Genomic DNA, 9760 nt, shown 5'->3' on the forward strand with positions numbered 1-9760 from the left:
GGTTCTGGCCGGTTCGGGCTATAACAGGCAAGTTTGGTCCGGTTTTAACGGTTCGGGTTGAAAATTGACACCCCTACTTGATCAACTAATCCCTAAGTGATCTCAAGCTCTCAAATCACAAGAAAGACATTGTGTTTTGCCTCTCACCCTCTCTCCAACCTTGAAGAACATACCAAGGTGTTAAAGTAAGCTTGTGGAAGTCATGCTTGAGGTGATTGAAGGCTTTGGTGGTGCATGCATTGCATATATTGAGCATACAACTGTCATTGTATCACACTCACACAAGAGGTAAAGTGTCACACCTCTTGTAAGGTAATACCATTCTCTTGTAAGCTATTTCAATTCTAGTCTAGGTAGATTAGAATTGGTCTTTGGGTATTCTTGCCTGTGAACAAAGATTGATTGGGTGCTCTTGCCCGTAAACAAAGATTGTGAAGGGTTGATAAGCATGCATTTACCATTATTTTTTTATTTAATTCCCCATACTTATTTAATTAAAGAGAGCTAATTGAGTATTTTTGTGTATTTTTCAGGAATAAGGTGATTTTGGATATTAGAGATAATATGGAGTAAAGTTGGCAAATATATTAGATATTGGTGGATTTTAAATCATGGCATTCAATCTTGCTGCCCAAGAAATCATGAAAAGTGAGATCTTAGCCAAATTCGAAATAGGTGGAGGTCTAAGGAACAAAATTGGTAATAAATCTGAAAATCGGGTAAACAGACATACCTTCAGTATTTTGGGCATATCTCTCTCGTATGAGCTTGGATTGCGGTGATTCAAGATGCTATAGAACGATATTGAAAATATTTAAACTTTCGAGTTTTGAGTTTTTCCAAAATTCGAATGAATAAAGGTCAAATCTACGGGTAAAGAGAGGGGTTTCATTGTGTGCAGGAGACATAAAAGAGAAGCCAATCACAGAGAAGAAGAGAAGACGGCAAATGCAGCTCTCATCTCTCATTGCTGAAGAAGAAGACCACATCGCTCTCTCTCTCCCTATGTTTTTCATCTTTATTTTTCTTATGAACTTTGTGATAATGAGTAGCTTGTTCCTTTTCTTTGGGATGTAGATGAACGATGCTTATTTCATTAATTTGATTGTTCTATATCTTCTAGTTGATTGTGTTTGAGTTTGACCAAAGATGTTCTATAGCTCAACAAACTAAGTGTGCCAAGCTTTCACGAAGGACGATAGTCTTGCAAAGATAGGGCATATCTAGGAAGACCATCCCTAATTTATTTTGAAGTGTAGAGTTATATCAATTAGGGAAAAGCATTGGGGATTCAAAATCCCAAAGATCTTCACATACTCATAGTTAACGTTTTTGCATTAATTAGTAGATTTAGTTTAAATTTAGTTTTGTTGAATTCAATCTTAGTAACTTAGCCTTTTAGTTCCCCATTGTTCGACCCCGTACTTTCTGCTTGCTAGATTAGTATAGGATTTTATTTTTGATTGGTTAGCGACACGATCAAGGGTGCTCTTGCCCTAGTTGGTAGACAAAGATTGTAGAGGGTGCTCTTGCCCCGTAACAAATATTGTAAAGGGTTTGATTCTCTATCCATTGTATTAAAAGAGAATCATTAGTGGAAATCTCTCTTGAGGCTAAGAGAGGAGTGGATGTAAACTTATAAAGTCGAACCACTAGAAATCTTGTGTTGTGATTGCTTGTCATTGTTTAAATTCATTTGAATTCTCAATTTACCTAGTATTTCCACACAAATCGAAAAATTGGGACAATCCACTAGTTGCAACCTAATCACCTACCTCTAGGTTGCTCCAACAGAATTCTTTCTTCAGAACTTGTATCATTTCTTAATACTTTAACAATCAGGGCTTTTTTTATCCCAAACTCCCCTTGAACTTGATTGACCACAAGCTGAGAATCATTATAAATAGTTATCTCTGGGATGGCAAGTGCTTTTTCCAACCAAAGTCCAGTTAGAAAAGCTTCGTACTCAGCTTTGTTTTGCTTTCTTTAAAGCCAAACTTTAACGCATACCGAATGAGGAATCCTCCAAGACTCTTTAGTAGAACACCAACTCTACCTCCTTCTTTGTTACTCAAACCGTCTACCTAGATGTCCCACATCATCGGAGTGGGTTGTTCAGTTTTCTCTTCTATGGGAACCATGGTTTCTACCACGAAAATCGGCCAAGGTTTGTGCTTTTATGGTTGTTCAGGGCTTAAAATATACCTAGTACTCGCTGAGCTCTACTGGCCATACTACCATTCTCTCTGAAAGATCTAGTTTATGAAGCACTTTTTTTTAAAAGGAAAAGTAGTTAATACCTCGATTGGGTGGGGCTGGAAGTAAGGCCTCAACTTCCTTGCTTCCATCATTATGGCCAAGGATTGTTTCTCGATCTTTGAATACTTGCTCCTAGAACTCTGACCATTAAATTTGATAGGATTAAATCTGCATCATTTATCAAAAAAATTAATTCAATAAATTGAATGGTAGGATTTATTTACACAATTGTTGTCACATCCACCCAGCCGATACCCTTACTGCGATACCCGAGTGTGTAATCCACGGCCCAACGATCATTTTGCGGCAATCAACCTCCCACATTCACAATAACATAATCGAGAACAAGACTAAATCAATGTATAAATATTATAAATGAATAATCAAAGATAGATTCTTAGAAAGATTATAATCCAATTAGAGTGCGGAAATATGATTCCAAAAGAATGAATAGATTATAGAGTGTAGCGGAAAATCACTCCACAACAACAATGGAAAAGTAGATCAATCTCAAGGGAGTTACAACTGAATCAAACTAAGAATAAAACTAGACTAAACATAAGTATCTTCAAATCTATAAAAGATATATCTAAACGTAAAGACTTTAGTATCTCAACGCCGACACACAAACACCAGAGTCTAACTAATTCGGATATACTCCAACATCACATTGGTAGTCTTCATCGTCGTAGTCATAACAGCCAACACCTTGGGAACTGTATGAGTCATCCATTGTGGTCTTGCAGTACTGGTTCTCATAGTCATCAGTACCTGCAGAAAGATCTAACAAATATTGTCCAAACAGAAATGAGTTCAAAAGAACTCAGCAAGGCAGATCATTCCACAAACAACATATATAACATGATTACAAAACATATAGGATGCAATGTGATATGAGACAATTATGCAATTATGCTTCTAACTCTAGTGGCAAACATGCTTTAAGTCATAGCACCATACTCCTCAGGTCATGCATCCCACTCAGACATTCCATGGCTGTGGTTTAGGTCAACACTATTGCTCACCACCATTGGTCTGAGTATCGGCGCGCATGTCAGGGTTAATCTTAGCCCAATACAAGTCATCTACTTAGTTATATCAATTTAGGGTTAGATACTTCCATTTCTCGCCTCTCGCGATCATTTCCAGTATCTTTCCCACTAGAGTCTTCGTATCCTATGTTACCAACCAACTCGGACTACGGACTCTTAACCCTATTGGTCATCCACAAATAATAGACGGGAAGCTCTCATGTCCTCTTACGAGTTGGTTACTAGTCTTGAGCGCCCATGAGCCCAAGTCTACTAAATGCAAACCTACCAATGAATGGCCCCTCACAATGTGATTTATGTCCTCTCACGGGTTACCAGTCTTGAGCGCCCACAAATCCCCATTGCTGTTACAGGTCACTTGGTCTCAATTCCCCTTCGATAAGGTCTGATATAACAAGGTATTCCTAGCCATACACTGCTAGACACCTAGATATGTCAACCAGTAATCAGGGAAAGCGTCAAGAGGCACCATGGGAAAGCATCCCATACCACTTCCACTAGTGTCCAAAGACAGGAATGTCAGAAGGAAATTCCCCATTCCCCAATTAAAACTTAGGCATCACATCACATCTCAATTCAGTCAATCATAATCGTAACTGATAAACCACTCACATGAGTAATAACCGATCATTCATATTCAATATAGATAAGCAAATCACATGAGTAATATCCTACTGTAGTTACAGCGTTTACTGCAATAATACAATTATAAACAAGTCCTAACAAAAAGTAGTATGATCATGCAATTCAACTCCAAAATGAGCAAACATGTAATTTAGGTTATTTGTAAATGAACGTCCTTACCTTAGTTAACTTTGTAAACTCTAGAGAAAAGTTAGAGGATAGATCCAAAGTTTCCAAAGAAACCTTAAACAAACATAAGTTAGGCATTAGGAACAAACCCTCCAAGATTGGAGATGAAACGAACCAAAACAGAGTGAACTTGCCATCATTGACTACTTTGGTCGGTCATGCTTGGTCGCTTGGAGCGACCAAGGTACTCCTGTACGGACAAAACCTCTAGTTTTTTTATCCGAAACTCATCTTCCAGGATTTGAAACACTCCAAAATTTTAAGGGAAATTCTATAATAGTAAACTAAGGTTATCTAGCATAGTCTAAGCATCAACAATGATCAATGGAATAGAATTCCAATTTAATCATAAACTAGGTTTTAACCAAATTCAATCCGCATATTCGACGGAAAGATTAAAGAGAATGACAATTCACTCTAAGAAAGAAAGAATAGTAGATCATAGTCATAAACTATCATAGGAATGAATCTAACATGCATTAGAAATCAAAATCTTAGAATGAATACAAATTCATGAAGATCACACAAGATCTCTATTTAAAATCAAACTATGTAGATCACAAGAGCAATAGAGTGAATAAAGATTCACTCTAAGACTACAGAGATTGAAGGAAAGGTCATGGTAATGACATAAGACCTTCCCCTTAATCATAGAGGTAAGAGAAAATCAATGAGAGAGTAGATCTAGCGAGAGTATGAGTGATTACCAACCTTGAGGAAGAAGATTCGACAGAAGAACTTTGGTGAATGGTTGAGGATCTTCCAAAGCTCCAATGAGAGTGATAAGAGATGCTTCCCACATTCTCTAGAGGATTTAGAATAATATGAACAGTTTAATTCGAAGTTATAATATATAGGGCTTCAAAAACCTAAAAACTCAGAGATTGACAAAACAGTCCCTGACACCTTTGGTCGATCAGGGTAGGTTGCTTGGAGCGACCAAAGCTGATCGACCAACACTCACAGTGAAGCCAAAATCAGGTTTTAGAGCTCCGAAAAGCAAAAGCTCAAAGGGTGCTTTTCCCAACTCAACCAAGAGTCTTACCTATCATTGAGAGACCTTCCAAATAGTATCAAACTAAGGCTCAAGTCCGTGATACAACTCTTCCCTGACAAGTTGCAACTTCTTCTCCAAGTTAGGTAAGGTTTCTATATAAGAAACTCCATCATCAATCTCCATTGGCTCTAAGTTAGATACAATGGAATCAACTAACATGGGCCCACAACTATCTTCTACTTTCACTGCAGGTCTTGGACCTACAAACAAATGGATTTCCGGATTAGGGTTTGGGCTGGATTTTACAGTTCTTTAGCTACATTTATGCCTTTTCAAAATACAACAGGAAATAGAAGACAAAGGATTTGGTAGGGGTGGAGTAGCAGGTTGGCGACTAAAAAATGATGGGGAGGTTATATACTCATTTTGGTGTACAAGCCCAGTAGATTGATGTTGAAGTCTAGGGCCATTAAACTGAGTTTGCAAGTCAGGTCCATTTGTACATACCTGATTAACAGGACTAGAAGAAACATTTCCGTAACCAGGCCCATTAGGAATAATCTCAAGTGTAGGTTCAGAAGTCATATTTTCATGTCCGAGCCCATTCGAATTACTCTTGAGCCCAGCAGAACCCTTTGATGTTCAGCCCCATTGAAAACAGAATTCATGAACAAGCCCAACAGAATTATTAAGTACTGCAAGCCCATTAGACCGTAAGCCATTAAAATCAAAATGCTGCTGTGATGAAACTCCACCCATATTTGAACCATGCTGGGAACAAATAAATGGAGGAGCAGAGGGCCATAAAGAAGAGGACTCAACAGTAGATGAAGAAGAAGAACGGGACAAGACCGTTCTTTTAATGCTGGAAAACACTTCTTATCAAACAGAACATTCCTTGAGACAAAGAAATTTCTGGGTGAGAGGGTTGAAGCATCTATACACCTTGTGTTATAAACTATATCCTACAAAAATACATTTGAAGCAAATGTTCAATTCTCACAAGATTTTAAAAACAATCCATTAGAAGATTCTCTAACAATTGAAGGGGGAAAAATGAAGCGAAGGAAATAAATCTTGAACCCTCATTTTTTTTTATGGGTAAAATTTAAAGAGATTTAAACTCGTGACCTCTTAATTTGAGATTTTTTTAAGTAATAATACTCGACGCTTTACAGTTATCCTAACTCAAAGCTGTCTTTTAATCCCTTTAAAGGACCCCAACTAAAAGGACTCAATCCACTCCACCCAGATTGCATCTTTCACCTTTCACTAAGATTGCCCGCAGGAAATCAACTTAGGCATCAAGGGATATGATTCTCTTTCATCATGCATTCTTAGACGACAAAAATACATTATTCTATCTAAAATGTTTATCAAACGCAGCATGAAAGAGCATAATTGAGCAGTTTTCTTCTCTTTCTTACTTAAAATAAATCATTCAAGGAGTGGGCTGGGACATCGTTATCATATCCATTTCTAACTATCAGATATGGATTTGGGTGGGCATAGAGCCAAAGACCTTATCACCCAAATCTATCAACTTGTCGCCTCTAGTCAAAGCACAAATTCAATTTCAATATTAATTTCAATTCCAATTCTAATTTAACATATTTCATCAACCAAAAGTCCTTGTAAAGATTCAGAGAATGCCAAGGTCAAAAGAGAATTCTTTTTAACTTAAAATGTCGAAACAGCCAGGGCTCAGGGGTTGGCTGAATTGACAAAAGATGAACCCTGCGTAGTATGAAATTAAGAATTTAAATATCCTTGATACTAGGGTCAAAATGTTTTTATATATTTGAATTATATATAAAAGATATAAAAGTTATCCTAAAGATGTAGTCAAGGTGCACGTAAGCTGGCCCAAATGAACCTTAGATCCAAAAAAATAAAAAATAAAAAACAGCATACCCCATGTGATGAGCACATTTATATGTAAAATCTTAGGGCATAAAGCATGCATTTTACACACTTAGAATGGAGCTATCTTGGGTTTTATGTTGTTTTTGCAGATTTTAGGACTTTTCAACATTTAAGCAAATATTTGGAGTTTTGGGTATGAATCATGCAATTTTATACGTCAAGAGGTCCATTCAAATTCTCAAATGCGAAAATGGACCTGATCTGGAGTATGATGGACTAGAGATGTGATTATGGACCAACTTCGAAATATTTAAGAGATAAAAAAGACAAATTTGATCTATGGCTGAGATTATAAATTATCAATCAAATTTACAGAGATATTATTAAGAGAGTCCAAATGGAAAAAAGAGTCCTTGCATACCTCAATATCTTATTTCTTATTTGTGATTTGATTAAAGAAAGAAAAAGAGGAAAAAGAATTATATTCAGATAAGGAAGAAGGAAAAATCCCGTTTTTGAATGTTTCTGTTCAATTTCGATCAAGCCCTTCATCGAACAGTCATCCAGTGTCCGATCGAGTTGATTTCTAGAAGAGAGCTTCATGACTTCTTGATCCTCAAATCCAACGGTGGAATTGTGCATTTGATCTCTCTAAGTCAGTTTGATTAGTACGTCAAAACCCTAATTGGTTGAGTCAGATCTAGATCATTGTAGATCTAGATCTGGTTGTTTGGGTTGGTTGAGATTCGAATCGTTTGTTCAATTTGCAAGTAACATTCTTTAATAATCTTCTCTCCTCCCTCCATTCCCGCTTCTATCTACCCCTCCATATTCTTAATTTAGGATTTACTTTCAGCATTTATTTATTGTTCTCCCTTCCCCTGGGTCCTTGATCAGAGATGCCTACAGTCGTGCCTCTCTTTAGTTAATGTTTCCCTTTCCGTTTATTATTCTGTTATTTACTTTCAACATTTATTTATTGTTCTCCCTTCCCCTGGATCCTTGATCAGAGATGCCTACAATCGTGCCTTTCTTTGGTTAAGGTTTCCCTTTCCTTTTATTGCTTTGATTATTTCTTTTCTACAATTTCTTTTCTCTAATATCCGTTCCCCCGATCGGTGGACTGTAAGCTACGGCAAAGGGTCCACAGTCAAAGTCATTATTATTATACTCTCCTTCCCTAAATCCAGAGCTGACACTCGGATCACTTCCCTTTTATTTATATTTATTTATTATTCGCATTTTTTTCTATCTTTATTAATTATGCGTTGATTATGTTTGTTTTAATTTTCGTTTCAATTCGATCGCATTAGATATATGGATTAGGACCGTTTGTTTAGTTTAATTAAGTAATTAACAAATTTTAATCATTGCACTCTCGCATTATCATTAAGAAGTTAATTCTAAAGTGGCATATCTCCTTGGGATCGACCGGTTAGCTACATGATACCGTGCGCTTGCAGTTACTTTTAATTTCACAAACAAGTTTTTGGCACCGTTGCCGGGGAGGTATTAGTCCATTTTATTTTTCTCATTCTTAGGTAAATCGAAGTGTTTTAAGAAAAAAAATTCAAAGATATTACTCTTAACTAGAGTAGAAACAAAAACGTATAGTAGTCCCCACTCTCTTCGTAGAATCCCGGGATTCGGTTGTAGGTGACTCCTAACACTATACGAATTCCCTTGCTGTCAAACCTATACAGCGCTCAGCTATACGGCAACCTTACAGCTTGGAATCATTGTTTCAATCTTTGTGGTGGGGAAATTCACTACTTTCCCTTTTATTTTTATTATTTTCTTTTCTTCTTTAGTTACTTTATTTTGTAAAAAAAAAAAATTCATTCTCTCATTACAGCCTTTAATTGCATTAGGTGGCTAGTGCATGTGTGTCTAGACTCGTGATTCCACAAATAGAATTGTCCGAGTGTTTACCTTGACCATGGAAGACCTATCTCCACCACCTCCACTTAAGAGTCTTAGAGATAGATTTTATCCAACTCGATCTGCACAACCCTCTTGTATGCGTTTACCTGATGTGAGGGGTAATAATTTTGAACTTAAATCTCATTAGTTGTCTATGTTATCCCAATTTCATGGATTACCTGATCAAGATGCATATTTGTTCCTTAGGGAGTTTGAGGAGGTTTGTATCCTTATGAAGGTACAACAACTCACTGATGATGCTGTAAGACTACAGTTTATTACATTTGTATTAAAGGACCAAGCCAAAAAGTGGCTTTATAGCTTACCGCGAGATAGCATTACCACATGGGAACAATTCACTGTCCTATTCTTGAAAAAATTCTTTCCTTTTTCCAATACGAATAAAATAAGAAATGATATTCTTCAATTTCGTCAAAAACCCAATGAGTCCTTTGCTAAGGTAATGGAGAGGTTCCAAAGCCTTCTCAAAGAATGCCCTCACCATGGTATAGAATTATGGCATTTATGCCAAATAATTTATGAGGGTATCGATTATCAAATAAAGTAACTTTTAGAATCTATGTGCCCCATTGGATTTACATCGTTCACTGATGATTCCGAAGCTTGGGAATTTCTTTTAGACCTAGCAGATAGAACTAGAGAATGGGAGTCAACCCAAGAATCTGAAAGGACTAGTAGGGGATATTTTGTTGATAGCTAAGTTCACAAGGAAGCACAAATAGATAGTCTTTTGAAAAAGTTAGAGACTTTGGTAGTTAAAGTTGCACCACCACCACCAAGTCAAACACATTTTATTGACAAATCTATTGTTATATGTGCATGGTGTCAG

General features: G+C 36.8%; 1 non-coding gene across 1 annotated transcript; it reads right to left on the bottom strand.

Moving 5' to 3' along the window:
- Positions 1-9313: 9313 nt before the first annotated feature.
- On the bottom strand, positions 9314-9420 carry LOC149029347 (small nucleolar RNA R71). Its single transcript, XR_016171335.1, has one exon. It is a non-coding gene; the product is annotated as a small nucleolar RNA R71 (small nucleolar RNA).
- Positions 9421-9760: the final 340 nt, after the last annotated feature.

The sequence above is a fragment of the Hakea prostrata genome, chromosome 1 (assembly GCF_041222555.1).
Source record: "Hakea prostrata isolate BN-2017 chromosome 1, UWA_Hpros_2, whole genome shotgun sequence".
Lineage (NCBI taxonomy): Eukaryota > Viridiplantae > Streptophyta > Magnoliopsida > Proteales > Proteaceae > Hakea > Hakea prostrata.